We start from the raw sequence: 21,698 nt of genomic DNA, 5'->3' as shown, positions 1-21,698 counted from the left end.
CAGTGTGTCCACATTTTAAATATAATGGTGAAACATTAAATTCAAATATTCTCATAATAAACCTTGCCCCTTTCTTATTCACCTAGTCTGTACACGCTTCTTTGTCATAACTCAAACCTGTTACTCCAGAATGGCCCTATTTCAGTTAATATTAAAATTGACTTCAAAATAATTAAAATTCGTTCCAGATTGTTAAAATAACAAGTTCATAGGTTCATAGGTTCATAGGTTCAAACTAGGCTATCTGCCCAAGGGCATTTATAAGCCTAGCCCATAGTTATGTGGCTTTCGCCACCCCTTTAGTTTGAATAAAAACTATGCCTATCATTTTTCTGTGCTTCTGTCAAGCAGTGACACTGAAGTAATCCCTGGGGTATATCTGCGATCTCCCATCCATTGGTCAAGATTCCTCTTGAACAAGGCCAGCGAGGTGCTCTGCCTCACATGTACCGGGATTTTGTTCCACAGCATAGGGAGTCTATGGGTGATGAATCTGTCCCTCCAGCACATTCTATTTATAACCGTGTCAAGGTTTAAGTCTCCCGCCCTTGTGGTTCTGAGGGATCTAGATTTTTTTAGGTGAAGCATATTCATCAAATCTGGGTTTGACATGGCCTTATATGTCAGGCACAGGTCACCTCTGAGCAAGCGGTATGAGACTGAATAGAGCTGGAGTTCTTTCAGTCGGGCAGCATAAGACATATTTTTGAGACCCTTTATCCTTTTGGTGAGGAACTTTTGGGGCCTTTCAAGCTGCAGCAGGTGTCTGGTCAGATACATTCTGAACGGGGCATTGTACTCAATCATAGGTCTAATGAGTGATGAGTACAAGGGGACGATGACCTCCCTTGATCTAGATGTGAATCCCTTCATGATCAGGTGGGCGATATAGAAGGTTTTCCTAACTACTTTAGCAACATGAGTGTCAAACGAAAGGCTACTGTCAACTTGGGTCCCCAGATCCCTGATGACTTTTCCTGTGCTCAGTGGATTGCCACCTATATGGTAGCTAGGGGTAACCTTGTTTTTCCCAAAGGGTATGACTATGCATTTTTGGCGTTTAACTTCAGGCCATGGCTCTGGCACCAGTTATCCATTTCTGTGAGGCCCTTCTGGAGGATATCTGTGTCAGATGTGTTTTCGACTATGGCCCAGTTTGCAGTCATCTGCAAACTTTGTCAGCCATAACCCTCCTGTGTTTGCTTGTACTTCAGAAAAGTAGATGCCGAACAAGAGTGGACCCAGGACTGAGCCCTGTGGGACACCACTTGTGACAGGCTTTGAGTCTGACATGGCTCCAGCAACTCTGACCCTGTGGGTTCTGTCACTTAGCCAGTTTGCAACCCATCTTGTGATGTATGGGTTTACATTCAAGCTGATGAGTTTTTCGATGATACCTGAGTGGGGTATTGTGTCGAAGGCCTTTGCCAGGTCGAGGTAGGCTGTATGGACTGCCTTTCCCTCATCAATGGCCTTGGTGACTGTCTCGAAAAAGTCAACCAAGTTTAAGAGGCAGGATCTGCCTTTGACAAAGCCAAACTGGGTTGGATCCAAAGTCTGCAAGTTCCCTATCTTTATTTATGAGTTCCATTATGATCCTCTCCATGGCTTTGCAGATAAGGCTTGTCAAGCTAATGGGGCGGTAATTTCCAGGGTCTGTGGAGGCACTGCCCTTATGAAGTGGGACCACAGTCGCCGTGCGCCACTCCTTGGGTACGTATCCTGAGGTGAGGCTAAGATTAAACAGCTGTCCTAACTGTGGGTTTAATTCCTCGTTGAGTTCATGAAGCACACAGCCGGGGACACCATCCGGTCCCATGGATGCTGTGTTTTTGCCTTAGTGAGGGCAGTTCTCACCTGGGCGTTGGAGATGTTTGGGGGCTACAATCCTCTGGAATAGATATCTCTCCTTTTGGGGGGGAGGGGAGAAGTTTGCACTGAACCTGTCAGCCAGTATGTTAGCAATGTGTGTAGGTTCAGTAATTTTCACATCATTTTGAACTAATTCTGAGCATATCTGGGAGTTTCCTCCTAGGTTTCTAACATAGCTAAAGAAGGCCTTATGATTCTCTTTAGAGTCCTTGGCGATTTTTCTCTCAAAATTTGCCTTGGATGATTTTATGAGAGCTCTTAGTTTTTTTACTTATAATGATCAAAGGTGTCTTACCTTTCAAGGATTTTGCTCTATCTTGTAGTAGCTTCCTCCTTTTGTTGTAGAGCTTGTTTATGGCTGGGGTCCACCAGACTGGACGCTTGCCTTTGGTACAGAGAGTCTTAGTTTTGTTTGGGATTGCCTGATCCATGCAGTCCTGTAGGTGCTGGTAGAAGGCATTTGTAAGTGATTCAGCGGTTTGAGTAATGTTTACCACTGGCTCAGGGGCCTTAAAGGAGACCACACTAGTTTTTAGAAGTGTGAAATCGGCTTTTGAGAAGTTTTTCACTGTGGTCTTTTTGTTTCAGGTGGGGCGGGATGAGGACCTCCAGCGAGATTAGTTTATGATCTGATCTCACCAGTGAGGGGTATACTTCCAGTGTTGAACATTTTGATCCCATGTTCGTGATGATGAGATCAAGTATGTTTTCTCCTCTTGTGGGGATGGTGACTAGTTGTTCCATGGCATTTGAGTTTATGAACTCCAGGAATCTTTGGGTTAGAGTGTTCGGGCTTGAGTAGTGTTCCCAGTCTATATTAGGGTAGTTGAAGTCACCTAGTATGATGGTGTTTGGAGATACATTTATCCCCTCCAATGTTTTCAGGAAGGCCATGTGAGGTTCCTGAGTTTGAGAGGGTGGCCTGTAACATGCTACAAATTGCAGAGCAGTCTTGCCTATGGTTAATTGCACCTGGATGGTCTCCGATGCATCGTGCGTTGCCACCAACCTTGAGGTGTGGGTGTCCTTTATGAATATGGACACCCCCCCTCCTTTCTTGGTGTTGTCCGGATTTTGGGGCCGGAACGCATGATATGAGGTGAAACCTGTTACTGCTGGGGTGCTCTCAGGAGCCTTGAACCAGGTTTCTGTCACAGCACAGACATCAATGTTCTCCATATTGAGAAGGGCCTCGAGTGCATGCATCTTGAGATTGAGACTTCTGGCATTGAGCAGCATTACCTTTAGTTTTTTTCCTTTTTGGTGTTCTAGGGTGGTAGGTTTAGAATTTGAGCCTTGCCTAAAAAAGGCACTATGGGGGTGGCAAGAGCCTTTGCCAATATCCGGAAGCCCATGGGTGACAGGTGCAAGCCGCCTCATAAGCAGCGTGGCTTGTCCAGCATGTCATCCCAGGCAGACAGACATTGGATCCCCTTTGAATGACACCAGAATTTAAGCCAATTATTAAAGCTGATCATCTTATCACTGTATTGTGGCATCATTCTAGGTGAAGGTAGGATACTGCTCAAGGTCAGGGTCATACCTGCCTGGGCTACATAATCAGAGAGCTCCTCGATGTCCCTTTTCATCTAGTCCAAGGAGGTACGTCTCAGGTCGCTGACACCAGCGTGGACAATGACTGAGTCGTACTTGTACCTACTGTTGAGAGACCTGAGTGCTTGCATTATGTGGCGGATTCTAGCGCCCGACAGGCAGCTTACTGTGACCTTCTCCTTACTCAGTCTGGTGAGCGGGACGTCAGTGTGTCTGACTATGGAATCACCAATGACAAGTGTGTCTGGCATTTTGTTTGGCCTTAAGGGCTGTGACTGTTTGACACTCTGACTGTGTGGTCTATGTGTTGCATGTGTTGGGTCGTGAGGTGGTAGTTGTTTGGGTGTCTGCTTTGGTAGCCCCTGCTGTTTTGGTAAATTTTTGATCAGAGCCTCCGAGTATGTCTTTGTGTGAGTATGTGTATGATTTGAAGTTGTGATGGTACCATGTGTGACTGGGTATGTATTGTGTGTGGTTACCTTCTCCTCCTGTCTGGTCTTGCCAGTCCTATGTTGAGAGAGCTCAGCCTCCAGTTTGGCCGTATAGTTGCATCTCTCGCATGTATTTGTGTTTTGTGGGAGAAGGAGAGGATTGTTCAGGTACATGAGGCAATTGTAACATTGCCTCAATATTCCCAGGTTCACCAGTTGAGCTGGAGAGGACACTAGCAACTGATCCTCGACATACTAGAAGTAGTAGATAAAGAGACTTTCAAAGGACTCGGGAAGTGGGTTTTAGGCTGGTGGGGTACTATCTATAATAAGAGTGCTTTATCAAGGTGCAAGTACTGTAGGAGTAAGTGCTAGGCTTTACAGATAGAGAATAGTCTACTTGGGAATCAAGTAGAGATGAACTTTTCAGTTATAGGATATGCTGGTTAGATCAGCAGTACAGCTTGAGGAAGGTAGTTCTAAGGGAAAATTTGAAGAGTGGAATTTAGATGTCCCGAGTAGTTTAACCTTGTTTAACCGCCGCTGCTCTTGTGTGCAACAGTGGCAACTCTGCGCTAACGCGCGTTTAGCGTGTTTTATATCAGGGGGCTGAAGGGAACTAGGAATTGGCCCAAAACGACCAATGGACTACTAGTTTCTGGCTGAAACTTCACCAAATCAGACAAAAAGGCCGCTCAGTGCTTCCCACTCCCACTGGTAAGCAAAGAAACTTCCCTCCATCCTAATAAGGCAATGGATCAGTAACAGGAACTAAAAACAAAGCCCAGGGATCAGCAACTCTGAAACTGGACTACTCTAGTTCAGTAAGGCGGAAAACAAGAGATTTTTTGTTTTATTACAGAGATAAGGAAAAAACAGACAGTAAATGCTATAAATGCTGTAAATCGGCTAGCGCACTTTAGTGTGTAGCCTACAGAAACAATTTGCAACAATTAGTAACTTAAAGTGCAATAAACAGTGTAAAATGCAGAAATCACTTAAAGTAGCAGTAAAACAGGCTAAATGCAGTCGCTAGCTTAATAACAGTGGGAAAGCCACAAAAATACTTATATCTGGTAGAAAGTCACTCTTTTAGCTCTCTGCTGCTTGGATCACTCTGCAGGCCACCACGAGGATCTGTGCTGAGTTGGTACAAGCTGGAAAACGCGTGTTTAGCGTGTTTTATAGCAGGGGCTGAAAGGAGCTAGGAATTGGCCCAAAACGACCAATGGACTACTAGTTTCTGGCTGAAACTTCACCAATTCGGACAGAAAGGCTGCTCAGTGCTTCCCACGCCCACTGGTAAGCAAAGAAACTTCCCTCCTTCCTAATAAGGCAATGGATCAGTAACAGGAACTAAAAACAAAGCCCAGGGATCAGCAACTCTGAAACTGGACTACTCTAGTTCAGTAAGGTGGGAAAACAAGAGATTTTTTTTTTTTTTTTTTTACAGAGAAACAGACAGTAAATGCTATAAATGCTTTTAGCTAGCACACTTGAGTGTGTTAGCCTACAGGTAAAATTAAGCAACAAATAACTTTTTAAGAGTGCAAAACAGTTAATCAACACAAAAACAGTTTAAATAGAATGCAGAGCTGTATAAACAGGCTAAGATGCAGTCGCTAAGCAGTAAATATTCAAAAAGCCAGAAAAAAATACTTAAATCAGTTATAGCAAATACAGTTATAACAAATGCTCTGAAATATACTGTATATTTCCAATATGTTTGAGAAGGACAGTCAGAACACAAGAAGGTTCAGGCGAAAAAGAAAAAAAAAGTTTTGTTTTAAGGGGGTCTATTGATAACACTCCCAAGAGGAAGCAACCTTAACCTTTTTTAAACTTTTTTTAAACCGAAATACAATTAATAGTTAAAAATAAAAAATATTATAGTCATATCCTCTAACAAAACTAACCCTACCTAACATATGTTTTTTGTGACCTGTTCACTTGTGTTATTTAATACTCAATACCCACACCCGAGTATTGGGTTAGGGTATCAAGAGAGGGCTTTATCTCTTTATTTCACTGAACCAACTAAAGTTAGTGGAGGATAGAAGGATATATGTATTACATTTTACATCATAATATTTCTAGTTCCAACATTATTATAAATATATATATATATATATATATATATATATATATATATATATATATATATATATAATATATTTATGAGTGTGTGTAAAATAGAAACAAGTGTCATGGCTGCCACAACATTTCTCATAAACTAGATATTGAGTGTGGTGCAAAGAAAATGAGCTCTAAACATATAAAAAAAAATGTCATTATAATAAATACAAAAGGATAAGTGCTTTCAAATGAATGCTATGCCCTTCATCAGATCTTATATATGTATGTATATTTAAAACTTCATATATTAGTCGTATATTCTTCTCCTCAACAGTACACACAAGTAAAGAATGTGTTCTTGCTATTAGTTCTGCATGGTGAGACTTTGATATACTTGAAAAATAAAGTTATGGGCGGCAATACACTATCCTAGAAAAATATTTAAAATGCAAAGATAATTATATTGTATAGTTTCTCTTTCTCTTTTCTCATTTTTGTTTGCTTATGAATCACATATGGAGGTTGGAGAGATGAAGCTTCAAAACCAAAACCTGACTTTGGGCTCCTAAAAACGGAGGTGGCTAACTTCACGACACCCATATCAATGGAAAATAGATGCATGACTGCTAAATCATACACCAATGCACTGTACAAACACGTACATAAATGCATGGAACTAGCCATACCCAACAGAACCAAGATGTTCTCTTCCAAAAAAGGAAGCCAATCTGGTGGTCTCTTGTCATTAATAAACTGTACAATAGAAGGAAGAAACTGTTGCAGAAAAAGGTGAAGCCCCAAGACTGGAAAAACTCCCTTATTAGCATCAACAAAAAGTTGATATCTCTCTTCAAAACCTCTAAAGCCAGCTATGAAGGCAGAATTATGGCAGACACTAAAAACAACCACAAAGCTTTCTATAGTTATATCAAAAATATCCACGTCAATACCCAGGTTTGCTCTGAGTTACCACACAATGGTACCTCATATACTATGCCAACAGATATTGCCAACATACTGGCCGAAAGATTCAGTGCCAAATTTACCACTCACTCCCTCCCCTAAAGGACTAATCACAATACTGGAGGAATGCATTACTGCAGCACAGGTTAAAGCTGCATTGTCCAAGGCCAAGAATACAGCTTCCATGGGACCTGACAATATCTCTGGATGTGTTCCACATGAACTATAAAGTGAACTGGCATGACATCTGTGTGCCCTGTTCAATCACAGACTCATCTCAGGCTTTGTCCCTACCGAATGGCGCACTGCTACAATCATCCCTCTCCATAAAGGGGGAGTGACTATAGCCCCTGAGAATTATCTCCCCATTAACCTGGTGAGTCTGATATGTAAGGGTATAGAGCACATCATCATGGACCCAATTAACAAGGATATAGGGAATCTCCAAACTCTAGATCCTACACAATTTGGTTTTGTGAAAGGTAGATCATGCCTGCTCAACCTGACTGACTTCTTTGAGTCAGTCACCAGAGCTGTGGATGAAGGCAAGGCAGTTCATACAGCCTACCCCAATCTGACCAAGGCCTTTGATACCATTCCCCACTCAGAAATTATTGATAAAGTCACCAAACTAGGCATCAACCCCTATATCAGTAGGTGGGTTGCAAATTGGCTCACAGATAGAACGCACAGTGTGAAAGTAGTGGACTCCAAGTCAGGCTACAGACCCTGTCATGAGTGGAGTCTCACAGGGATCAGTCCTGGGTCATCTCCTGTTTGGCATCTACTTCTCAGAAGTCCAGGCCAACACGGAGGGACGCTGGGTGACCAAGTTCACAGATGACTGTAAGCTGGGAGCCATTATTAACTCCCCAAGTGATGTCGACATCCTACAGAAAGGCCTCATTGAGATTAATGACTGGTGTTGAAACCATGGCCTTAAGCTTAATGCCAAAAAATGTGTCGTCATCCCCCTTTGGGAAAAATTCAGTTCCCACTAATTACTACATTAATTGGAGCCTACTGAACACTGAAGGCGTTATAAGAGATCTGGGGACACAGGTTGACAGCAACCTCTCATTTGACCACCACATTGCCTCTGTGGTCAGAAAGTCCTTCTATGTGGCACATCTCATTACCAATGGTTTTGCATCCAGGAAGAAAGAGATCATCATTTCTCTCTACTATTCCCGCATTAGGCCAGCCATCGAGTATAATGCCCCATTTGGCATGTACCTCACTAGACAAATGCAACAGCTGAAAAGGCCACAAAAGTACCTCACAAAGAGGATCCTAGGCCTTAAACACATGTCATACATGGACAAACTCAAAAAACTCCTGCTATTCTCTTGTCTCATATCGTGTACTAAGAGGTGAGCTCTGCTTTACTTACAAAGCCATGTCTGACCCAGCTCCGTTAGAAATGCTACATCTAAAGAAATCCCAATCCCTCCACACCACACACTCCAAAGACCTCCCACAATCAACAGAACATGCTGGAGGGACAGGTTCATAACCCAGAGACTGCCCGTTCTCTGGAATAGACTTCCCATACATGTCAAGCAGAGCACCTCACTAGCCCTCTTCAAGAGAAATCTTGATGAGTGGATGAGAAATAGAAATTTCACCCCAGTGATCACTCCAGTGACTCTACTTGATGAAGGCACTGGGAACTAACGTCTGACGGCACAATGCCAACGCACTTCTATGGGCTAGGCTTGTAAAGGCTCCAGGGCCATTAGCCTAGTACACACCTATGAATCTATGAACCATGTCCAATACTTAGTTGCAAACTAAATGTAGAGAAGCAAGAACAGTGATCCAGAAGATCTGAGTTTGGGTCCTAGATGAAGCATGCACTTCCTTAGTGCTATGCTCCTAGACACAAGCAAGTTCATGTGTTCCCAACAGCTGCTGATTCATCTAGAGTTTTATTTATGCTCTGGTTCAGGGAGATTGTTGATTCACTTTCTCGTTTTCGATATATTTGCAGGATTACCTGAGAACTTAATGGGGAGGAGACTATATTGATGCACTTAATGTTCTTTTGCTTCATAGTGAGCTTTGGTCATAGGTAAATAATATTCAAAGGGCAAGTCTACTTACTTGGGCAAAAAAAATGAAAATGTGAAATAAATGCAAATGTGTAGTTACAAATCATCTTTTCTCAAAGTGCGTGTGTGTGTGTGTATATATGTGTGTGTGTGTGTGTGTGTGTGTGTGTGTGTGTGTGTGTGTGTGTGTGTGTGTGTGTGTGTGTGTGTGTGTGTGTGTGTTTAACATCTGTGTGTTTTGACTGTCCAGCTCAAGGAATCACACATCATTAGGTAGGGTTCTCCTTTCTCAATGTTGATCCTTCACCTTGAGTTGCTAACTTTGATTTCCTGTTTTCAGGCTACAGCCTTTTATACGGCAGTAAAATCAATCACCTCACTAATTATTGTGCAAATTTTAAAGATAAAAGTTAAAGTTTACACAGACTTAAAAATATATTCCCATTTTTCATAGACAAGATGTCTTAACACCATCTCCTCCATAAGTTTTTGTCTGAGACAGATGGTCTGTAAGACCTAGACAGCCCATGAATATTCCTTTTAGCTACTCTGTGTCTGTGACAGTATAGACAAAGAGCCCTCAGTGGCATAACTTTATATTTTCATAGTGTGTATTCAGCCAATGCAATGAGGTGTGATCTGACACTGTTCAAATGCCTGCCTATCAGGTAGTACTTTGGAGACTATAAAGCTCCAGTTCAAAAGCAACAATTCCCTTTCAATGGCTGAGTACTTTTTCTTAGTATTAAATATTTTTTTGAGAGAAACAACACATAAGGTGCTCTTTACCTTGAATCCCAGTGAGGTAGTGCTGCTCCAAAACCTTATTCTAATGCATCAGTATGCAAAGTAAAATCCTTAGTAAAAATAAGGGTCCACTAACTTTGGTTCAGAATATTGCATGTTTTTCTTCAGTTCTGTAAATGCTTTATCTATGTCAAGAGACTATTTGACTTCAAACAAAATTTTTTGAGCGAACTGCCAAAGGACGGATAATAGTTACAAAATTAGGTTGACTTTTTATTGTACCCAGGTAGTTCAAATAAAATGTCCTGTTTTATTGGAGGGTATAGGCTAGTTTTGTAAAGCCTCCATTTTTTTTTTTCATTTATGTTTTTCCTACCCATCTTCTGGTGAGGCATCTCAAATATTTGACTTTCACCATGCACAAATTACTGTTTTAGCATTCACTGTTAAGCTCTCCCATTTTATGCATTTCAGCATGGCCTGCACTGTTGATATGAGACTCTCAGTCCTCTGAATGGATGACCATGTTATCTAGATAAGCAGAAAGACAGCATTAGTTGGGCTTCAGTATTTTATCTATCAGCCTCTGCAAGGTGGCTGGAGCTCCATGTAGGCAAGACAGTAGCACTTTTTAATGAAATAAATCTTCAGGGGTTACAAAGGCTGTGTTTTTTTAGCAGAAGGTAAAGTAGTATTTGTCAGTATACCCTTGTCAAGTCCAATGTTGTTAAGCATCTTGCTTTTCCTGTGTTCTCTATCAGTTCCTGAACTCTGGACATGGGATAACTATAAGACTTTGAGATTTTATTTTATTTTCTTCCATTAAGGAATCTGGTGTTTTCATACAGATTAGAGTCTAGCACAATGGGACATTCCCCTTTACTCTGTGACCCTTCTTTTATTCTTAATTTGAGCATCCTTTAAACTACATCCTTTATAATTGTTTCTGTGACTCTGTAAGGTTTTTGACTAACCATCACTCCAGGTGTTATCCCTACATTATGTTATATCATGTTAGTTCTCATGAGATTTTTTTCAAGCTCTGCTTTATTTCTTCAGAGGAATTCTCATACTTCTTGTTTTTGCAAGAGTTCTTCAAGCTGCAGTTCAGGTAGAGGTCTGGTGTTCTTTCCAGTAAGAATTTCTGCAGAATATTCTACTTCTTTCTATAGCAATAGTATTTTAATTTGGAATATTTGTTTTATCTTTCTCTTTTCTGGTTGTTATAATTGTATAGTTCACTTCATTAAGACTTTTAACTACCTTAAAGGGCCCTTGCCAATTATCCAGAAATCTGTCCTCAGTGGAGGGTACTAATAATCTCTTCACAGTGGGGGATACTAATAATAATACATCCCCTACATCCCTAGCTCAATTCAAACTCCTCTAAAAACCCACCTCCTATCAAGATGGTTGTGTCCCCGTTCTACCCCTGATTAACTCTGCCCTCACTATCTCTAGCCATGACACTCTCTCAACATAACCTAAAGGTCTCTATACTCACTCTATCTTCAGCTACTATTCCTGCTATCTACAGTGGATATAAAAAGTGTACACACCCCTGTTAAAATGTCACATTTTTGTGATGTGAAACAAGAGACCACAATAAATCATTTCAAAACATTTCCCATCTTTAATGTGAACTATAACCTGTACAATTCAAATGAAAAACAAACACGTCTGTTAGAGGAAAAAAATTAAAAAAATAAAAAGTGTACAATAAGTTGGTTGCATAAGTGTACACATCCTTAAACTAATACTTTGTTGAAGCACCTTTTGATTTAATTACAGGATTCAGTCTTTTTGGGTACACACCTGCCATCAATTAAAGAGACTCTGATTAACCTCAAATAAAGCTCAGCTGTCCTGGTAGGATTTTCCTGACGTTTACTCAGTTACCTGCTACAGCAAAAGCCATGGTTCACAGAGAGCTTACAAAGCATCAAAGGGGTCTCATTGCTGAAAGGTATCAGTCAGGAGAAGGGTACAAAAATATTTCCACAGTATTGGACATACCATGGAACACAGTGAAGACAGTCATCAAAAAGTGGAGAAAATATATGACAACAGTGATGTTGCAAAGAACTTGACATCGCTCCAAAACTGATGAAAAGACAAGATGAAAATTGGTCTGGGAGGCTGCCAAGGGACCTACGGAAACACTGAAGGAGCTGCAGGAATTTATGGCAAGTACTGGCTGTGTACTACATGTGCCAACAATTTCCCATATTCTCCATATGTCTGGACTATGCAGTAGGGTTGCAAGACAGAAGCCTTTTCTTACATAGAAAAACATCCAGGCCTGGCTAAAATTTGCAAAACAATGCATTGTCTCCAAAACCATGTTAGAAAATGTGTTATGGTTCAATGAGACTAAGGTTGAACTTTCTGGCCACAATTCCAAGTTACATTTGGCATAAAACATCACTTCTCATCACCAAAAGAACACCATCCCCGTGGTGAAGCATGTTGGTGGCAGTATCATGCTTTGGGGTTGCTTTTCTTCAGCTGGAACTAGGGTTTTAGTCAAGGTGGAGGGAATTATGAACAGTTTGAAATACCAGTGACTTCTAATCCAAAATCTTCAGGCATCTGCTAGAAAGCTGAAAATGAAGAGGAATTTCACCTTTCAACACAACAAATGACCCCATGCATACATCCAAGTCAAAAAAAGAATGGCTTCACCAGAGGAAAATTTAAGTTTTGGAATGGCCCAGCCAGAGCCCAGACCTAAATCCAATAGAAAATCTGTGGGGTGACCTGAAGAGGGCTAAGCACAAGAGATGCCCTCGCAATCTGACAGATTTGGAATGCTTTTGCAAAGAAGAGTGGGCGAGTATTGCCAAGTCAAGATGTGCCATGCTGATAGACTCCTATCCAAGAAGACTGAATGCTGTAATTAAATCAAAGGTGCTTCAGCAAAGTATTAGTTTAAGGGTGTGCACACTTATAGGTTCATAGGTTCATAGGTAGGTACTAGGCTATTGGCCCTAGGGCCTATATAAGCCTAGCCAAAGGTACCCTGGCTTTCGCCACCCAAGAAAATTATTTTCCTGTGCCACTGTCGAGCAGAGCCACAGAAGTGATCCCCGGGGTGAATTTCCTATCTCCCATCCAATCATCAAGATTTTTCTTGAACAGTGCTAATGAGGAGCTTTGTTTGATATAGATAGGTGGTTTGTTCCAGAGTATGGGAAGTCTCTGGGATAGGAATCTATCCCATCAGCATGTTCTGTTTATTGTGGTGATGAGCTTTAGGTCCCTAGAGCATGTAGCTCATAGGGATTGGGATTTCTTTAAGTGGAGCATGTCTAAAAGCTCTGGGTTTGACATAGCTTTGTGTGTTAGGCAGAGATTGCCTCTGAGTAGGTGATATGAAACGGAGTAAAGCTGCAGTTTTTTGAGACGGTCTGCATAGGGCATCTCTTTGAGGCTGGTAATCCTCTTTGTGAGGTATTTCTGTGGCCTTTCCAGTTGTTGTAGATGTCTTGTGAGGTACATACCAAAAGGGGCATTGTACTCTATAATGGGTCTAATGAGTGATGAGTAGAAGGGAACAATGACCTCTTTTTTCCTGGATGAGAAACCTTTTGTGATGAGGTGTGCCACAGAAGGATTTCCTGACTGCTGTGGCGATGTGATTATCAAAGGAGAGACTACTGTCCACCTGTGCCCCAAGGTCTCTTATCAAACTTTCAGTGTTAAGTAGACTACCACCTATGTAGTAGTTCATGGGTACTGAGTTTTTACCAAAAGGAATGACAATGCACTTTTTGGCATTGAGCTTGAGGCCATGGCTTTGACACCAGGCATCTGTTTCAGCAAGGCCCTTTTGTAGGATGTCCACATCTTTTGGAGTTTTGATTATGGCTCCTAGTTTGCAGTCATCTGCGAACTTCATTAGCCAAAGACCTTCTGTGTTGGCCTGTACTTCAGAGAAGTAGATACCAAACAGGAGAGGACCCAGGACTGAACCCTGTGGTACTCCACTTGTCACTGGTCTGAAGCTGGATTTGGAGTCTGCTACTTTCACAGTGTGGGTTCTGTCAGTGAGCCAGTTGGCAACCCATCTTGTGACATAGGGATATATACCTAGTTTAGTGAGTTTATCTATAATTCCAGAGTGGGAGATGGTGTCAAAAGCCTTGGCAAGATCTAGATAGGCTGTGTGAACCACCTTACCCTCATCTACGGCTTTGGTGACTGCTTCAAAGAAGTCTATCAGGTTTAGAGACATGATCTGCCTTTTACAAACCCAAACTGGGTGGGGTCCTGAGTTTGGAGATTACCAATGTCATTGTTTATAAGTTCCATGATGATACGCTCCATAGCCTTGCAGACCTGGCTCATTAGGCTAATGAGGCGGTAGTTTCCGGGGTTTGTGGTGGCTCCCCCTTTGTGGAGTGGGATAACTGTCGCTGTGCACCATTCAGTGGGCACATAGCCTGAGGTGAGGCTATGCCTGAACATGGTACTTAGGTGGGGTGCCAGTTCTTTCTGTAGTCCATGTAGAACACAGCCTGGGATATCGTCAGGTCCCATGGATGCTGTGTTCTTGGCTTTGGATAGTGTGTTTTTTACCTGTGCAGCCGTGATACAGGAACTTTGCATTCTTCTGGTATAGAGATGGGCCCTTTAGGGGATGACAGAGGGGTAAAGTTAGCACTGAACCTATCTGCCAGGATGTTGGCAATATCCGTTGGTTCTGTATATTTAGTGCCATTGTGCTGTAACTCAGAGCAGATCTGAGTGTTGCCACTGAGATTCTTGACATAGCTATAGAATGCTTTGTGGTTGTCTTTAGAGTCAGTGGCGATTTTGTTTTCATAACTAGCTTTGGAGGATTTTATGAGGGATCTCAGCTTCTTACTGAAGCTGACCAGGGAGTTTCTCCAATCATGGGATTTTACTCTTTTTTGCAACAGTTTCTTTCTTCTGTTGTAGAGTTTGTTTATGGCAGGGGACCACCAGATTGGCTTCCTTTTTTTGGAAGATAGCATCTTGGTTCTGTTAGAGATTGCATGATCCATGCACTCATGTAAGTGCTTATAAAGTGCATTTGTGTAGGATTCAGCAGTCATACCTCTATTGTCCGTCAGCATGGGTGTCGTGAAGTTTGCCACTTCTGTCTTAAGGAGCATGAAGTTGGCTTTGGAGAAATTTTTTACTGTGGTTTCCCTAATGGGGGGTGGGGGAGGAATGTGGATGTTTAGTGTGATTAGCTTATGGTCGGATCTGACCAACGAGGAATTGACCTCTGGTGGTTGCCCATGTTGGTAATAACCAGGTCGAGGATATTGCTGCCCCTGGTGGGGGTGTGGATAAGTTGATCCATGGCACTGGAATTTATGAATTCCAGAAAACGTTGAGCACAAGAGTTGGTGCATGAGTAGTTTTCCCAGGTTAATGGTAGGGTAGTTGAAATTGCCCATTATTAGGGTGTTAGGTTGTACCCTAATATTTTCCAGTGTATTAAGAAATGAGGAGTGGGAATCCTGGGGCATGGTGGGGGATCTGTAGCAAGCTACAATTTGGATTGCGGTCTTGCCCAGAGTTAGTTACACTTGGATAATCTCGGATGCATTATGCTGAGCAACTAGCCTGGAGGTGTGGATATCCTTAATGAATATGGACACGCCTCCGCCTTTAGTGTTTCGGTCCAGGTTAGGTGGCCGAAAGGTGTGGTATGAACTATAGCCTGGTAATGCAGGGGTACTCTCTGGAGCCTTGAACCAGGTCTCTGTCACTGCACAGATGTCGATGTACTCCATTTTAAGGAGTGCCTCGAGAGAGTGCATTTTGAGGTTTAGACTTCTAGCATTGAGTAGCAATACCCTCAGATTCTTCTTGCCTGTACCTGTTAGGGTGGTGAATTTGTCATTTGAACCTTGCCTAAAAAAGGCACTATAGGGGTGGCTAGAGCCTTAGCCAGTATCCAGAATCCCAGGGGTGACAGGTGCAGGCCATCTCTGGCAAAGCATCGTGGCTTGTCGAGCATGTCATCCCAGACAGACAGATACTGGATCCCCTTAGAATGACACCATTTTTATATTTTTCCCCTAACAGATTTGTTTGTTTTTCAATTGAATTGTACAGGTTATAGGTCATATTAAAGGTGGGATAAGTTTTGAAATGATTTATTGTGGTCTAATTTTTTTATATCCCAAAAATGTGACATTTTAACAGGGGTGTGTACACTTTATATCCACTGTATATGATCACGATTTCATGATTTCAGCAATATCATATTCCTATAATCAAATAAGCACTGACTACTCCATGCATTTTACCTCATATTGTATTATATGTAACCATGGTTCTTCATTGTCCTATCATATAATATAATAATCCATTGAAGTATTATTTATTTGAATACTATTTGTGAGGGAATACCTAAAGTTGTGTTTAAATAGATCTGTCCTAAATTTGTTTAATTTTACCCTACCTTGTATTGTTTTTTTTTTTTTTTTATTACTTGTGTATTGCATCACTGTTATTTCATCTGTATTTTTTCCATGTGGAGCTTTTCTCCCCAGATCTCCACTGAAAAAGGACGTGTCCAGTCAGACTATCCCGGTAAACAAATGTAAAATAAAATAAAAAACTAAAATAATTCCCGATCCTCTGGATTAAGTTCTCTCAGTCTCATAGTCTTATTACAGACTTCTTGCATCTCTTGCATTTTCTGCATGTGCTCCTTTACTAAAAGCATGACTAGCTTCAGTTGAGCTTTTAAAGTAATGTAATGTTCTGTTACACTTTCAGATGGGATTTTTTTCTTCTTCTCAAGTTTATCTAGAAATACTGAGCAGATCCCTAGGATTCTTGTCATATAAGAGATTAAATGTGGTAAACCTAGCTGAAGATTGTGGGACATCTCCTACTACATATAACAAGTTGGGTAACAGCTGGACTCATGTCTTACCATTTACAGCAATTATATCTTTTAGCATGAATTTGGATGTTTTATTGAACCTCTCCACTAAAACATTAGTCTTCAATTCGCACCCCGATGTTGTTATTTTTGGCTGCTTGACCTTTAAGAATAGGCACAACTGATGCAAAACCCTTGTCACAGAGGGTGTGCTTTGGCCAATAAGCATCTGTTTAGGGATACCTACTCAAGGTAGTGTCAGTATTATAATGGGCCAGCGAGATCTGGTTAGCACTCTTGCCTTAGTTTATCCATCCCCAGCAGACCTCCTGAAGAGTAGCTATGGACTAACTTCAGTACTCATGTCTGTAAGATTTTGGCACTAACAACTGATGTAGATTTTCCTCCATATATTTATTTACATGTTATAAGGTACCTTCTTTTTAACTTAAAATATACGTAAAAAGAACTTTGTAGTCACTTTTTTCCCTATTTCACATTGTGTCTTGCTGTGCTGAATTTTTCATCTTCCCACTTTGACATTTTAAAGTTTATGTAGTGCATCTGTTAGGTACACTTATTCAGGCTTACATTTTTTACTGGCTTGTCTTTAGGAGGAAATGAACCCCCTACCCAAAAAATGTCACTTGATGTTCTCTAATGTCTTCGACTACAAATGGTAGTTCCAGACAAAAATTTACCTTTACTTTAATGCTTTTTTTTCTGTCTGTACAAGCTCATTATTGAGACTTCCCATTTTCCTTAGATTTATGCCCTCCTTTGACAAAAGTATGTTTAGAACTCTGCATTTTCTTATCTATATCACTCATGGTTCTCACTTCCATTTCTCTACTCTGACTTTCCTTACCTAAGTGAGTTTTTTCCTCTATTTTTTGCTCACTTTTTATATGCCTCAGAGCAAACATTGGTTTTTCATCTGAATTTTACTTCAGAATTCTCTGTTAGTTCACCTTAAGTTTCTATGCTGATATTTCTTACCATTACAGTGTATGGTTTCTAATGCAATGTTGCTGGTGCAAGTTTCTGGAAACACAGTATTCATTTTTACAATGTTAACACTAACCAAATTCTCATCCCTTTCAGAGCTTCTATGTTAATTCCCTTTTCCTGTTTTTGATTCTGTATCTCTGTAAGTATGCCTCTGTTTTTCTCCCTTCTATTCTATTACTGGATGGGTATGTCAAGTTATTACTTTAAAAATATAGTACACTTTATTAACTTGATTGTAATACAATGACAAAATGCTCATTCAACAATCTTAGCTTCAATTGTATTACATTCAGTAGGAGCAGCTTCATTTACAGTATGCACATCACATCACTTTTCATACTTGTGACACTGAAATTGCTCTCATTACTAATGGGACAATATCTGGCTGAGTGACCCCTGAAAAAAGTTAATTAATTTTGTGATGCTTTTTGTTTCACTGAAGATACACAGATACATACATACCTATATTCATGCACCTGACAGACACACATGCACACACACACACACACATACATATACATATATACAGCATATATATATATATATATATATATATATATATATAGAGAGAGAGAGAGAGAGATGCATATATATATATATATATATATATATATATATATATATATATATATATATATATATATATATATATATTTACATATACACAGAGAGAGGTATCTGTAATGGCTGTCTAATGCATGATAATTGCTGTATAATGTATTCAAAATGCTGTATGCAATGGTGCACACTTTCCAGGCAATGTGTTAAAGAAACATTCATATCCCTTCTGTCCTAGAACCAACCCTCTGCATTCCTAAATGTTATTTAAACAAGTTAAACAAGAGGCAAATAACTTTTTCTTCTCCAAATAAAAATTGATAGTCCTCAAGGTGCATATGGCTTCAATCCCTGATTCATATACCATTGCAGGGACTTTTTTGCCACACCCCCATCCCCGCCAGCAGCATATTTTCCATCTCTGCTTAACACAAAATATCATGCCAAATATATGGAAAGTAACCATTTCATCCCAGTCACAAAGCATTGTACTCCCACCAAAACTTTCCAGTACAGGCCCATCTCCATCTTAGCCAGTCTAGGCAAACTGCTTGAAAAAAATTATCTGTGTTTAACTCTACCTTCAATTTCCAACTCTATAATCAACAATGAGTTCTGGTCCATATGTGGCACACTCACAGCCCTATGGGCCCTGAATGATGAAATATTACTACCCATGGATAGAGGCCAGCCCACTGGCACCATCTTTATCAACCTTAGAAAAGTCAATAACCTTACTGAGCACAACATTCTCTTCCATCACCTTCTACAAAAACACAAAAGTTAAGTGCTCTAACTTGTTTTCTCATAAATGGTCACTTCTCTATTAAAATTTATACTTAATTTCCCAATCATCCATTAAAAAGGAGTAACACCAGGTTCAGTACTTGGTTCTCTACTATTATCGCTCCTTATAAATAAACTTCCCCTTGACCAATCTCATCTTACTCTCGTTTGATACTCAGATGATACAGTGCTACTTCACACAATCAACTCACTACCCAATGTCCAGACAGACCTGTAAGCATATTTTCTAGCCCTAGTGTACTGGATATCCACAAAAGCCTCTTTCTCAACTAAAAAAAAAAAAAAAAAAACTAGGTTTTTATTGGCATGAAAAAAAAAGTCATATCAATAACTGCAACAACAGATTTTAAATTCTTTGGCATTTGGATTAATCTCTCCCTTAACTTCTCCCTCCACCTTCTCTACACAAGGAAAAAAGTTAGCTCTCTCCTATTTTGAACCCATATCACTCCCTTATTTCCAAAATAGTCATAGCTGAATGAGTTCCACTCTCCCAAGTTGAATTCAGTACTCCATCATAACCTCATCATCAGAAATAAAGTCCACATGCATTCAAACAATAACCAATAATATTTGTAAATGTATTACCCAATCCCTTAAAATCTACCATCACTGTGAAAATACTTTAACAAGCAAAACGTCTTTCTGTTCAACAAAGGGTTGACCTTCTGCTAGGATCCCAATTATTTGTACTCCTAGTCAACCAGACTTTCTCTTCACTATCAGCTAAATTAGTCATATCACCTTCCTCTTACAGACTCAAAAACCTCAACCTCTCTGCTCATCCAAAATTCTGGGAATATACTCTCCTGCAGATAAAATATACCTCATATTACCTTAATTTTAAGACTTAAGTAAAAATTTACTTCCTTTCATCAGCCAAATGTTATTGCTTTTCATCCAGTCATATCGCCTAACTTGCAATGCATCACTCTCTTTACTTTGCTATTAACACTCTTACTGTCCCTTATACGGCAGATTCTTTTGAAGTAATCTTCATTTCTCACTTACATAATCACTTGCTTAATATAATTTGTCCATCCAACTACTCATAACCTCTGTCTAACATCCTTCATTCCACATAACTATCCAATCATTCATACTTAGGCAACATACAGTTGTAATTATCACACAGATACCTCATTTTCTACATGAGATTTGTCTTGATTTTTGTAAATGATGTATATTCCATTGTAGATCTTCTTTCCATTTTTATTAGCTGAGAATTGTATTTTAAAGAGATGTATTTTCAATATACTGCTGCTGTCTCTCAATAAATGTAATTCTGATTTTTTTGCATCCCTGAGCTGATACTGAAATTAGTAACTATTGATTAGTTCCTTACGTCATCAAACAAAGTTTAAATAAAATAGAATAAACCTGACACAGGCACATTCCCTAGAATAACTGCACTAGTTGCTGCATAGTGATGGTTTAGATGCAATGAATTGTGAATTGTTTTCAGAACTGCAGTGGACTAAATTAATACGTAAATTACTAAATTAGCTCTGTCATCTACTGGCAAAGAATAACATTTTATATTTCTGTCATAATAAATAACAAATGCGGTCATTTTGTAAATGTAACAAGCTGCACTTAACTTAAGTCATCATGGTCCTCCAGTGTGTTCCTATATGATTGTATCTTGTATGTCCATATGAAGGCCTGTCTTTCCATCAACAGCACTTTTATCAAGTGTTGAATGATTGAACAAAAAGGAACAAAACAAATTTCAATGACAGTGGTGCTTTCTTTTCTCATAATTGTTTTACAACATCAGAGTAGATAAACTTAAGTTCAGGGGGTCAGGGTGCCCTCCAATGTGGGGAGGGGGGCAGTGCTGGAGCTGCAATAAAAACTTACCTCCAAGTTTCAGCAAAAGTTAAGCTCCTTTTCTTTCAATTCTTCAACACTCAATAAAAGCTCTGTTGATTGTTTAACATATATCTGTATGTATATAAACATTCTATATCCATATTTCTCTTATACAAATGTTGCAATCCATTCATAGTGCTATTCCTTTTCCCCAGTAAATGATTTTGATTTAGCTGCTGACTTAATTACTTCATCTTCAGACTGCAAACTGCTCAATGATTTTTGTACTTTTACCTTATCTCCAGCTTACACATCTAGCAACCTTCAACAGTTTCTGTCATAGTAGTGTTTCTACATCACCTGAGTTATTTCCAATATTACCTTTATTTTTTTCTTATTTTCAGGTATCAGTAATGTGGTTGAAGTAGATAATTTTCTTTACAACCTTATGCCCAGTATCAGTTCTGCTGGTGAGAGATTGAGTGCCAACAATGGAATATTTTCATATTCCAATGTTGTGACATAATTCACACGGGTATTGTAAATATTTTTGCCACTTAAGCATTGAACTGTGAACAGTATAGACTGCATATTATAAAGTCAAAGTCAAAAGTTAAAGTAAACTTTATTGTCATTTAGAACTACACATGTGTAGCCTGAATAAAAGTTTGTGCATCAGCTCAATTCTTGAGATTACAAAGGAAAGTGAAACAGCACGTGCGACTAGAGGACTAAACATACAAAACTAACAAACACAATAATACCCCCAATACATGCAAGGAATAGTAGACATTTACCAACATTCATACATGAAAAGAATACCCTCCCCTGAGTTGAATTAACTACCCTATTTAAAGTAAAACCAAACACACTACAGAATAAAATTATTTGTCTAATATTGCACTTGAGTGAGTTAAATAATACTAACTATGGATA

This window comes from Protopterus annectens, chromosome 6.part1 (genome assembly GCF_019279795.1).
Source record: "Protopterus annectens isolate FY-2018-M chromosome 6.part1, PAN1.0, whole genome shotgun sequence".
Taxonomy (NCBI): Eukaryota; Metazoa; Chordata; order Ceratodontiformes; family Protopteridae; genus Protopterus; species Protopterus annectens.
This window is presented reverse-complemented; position numbering follows the sequence as displayed.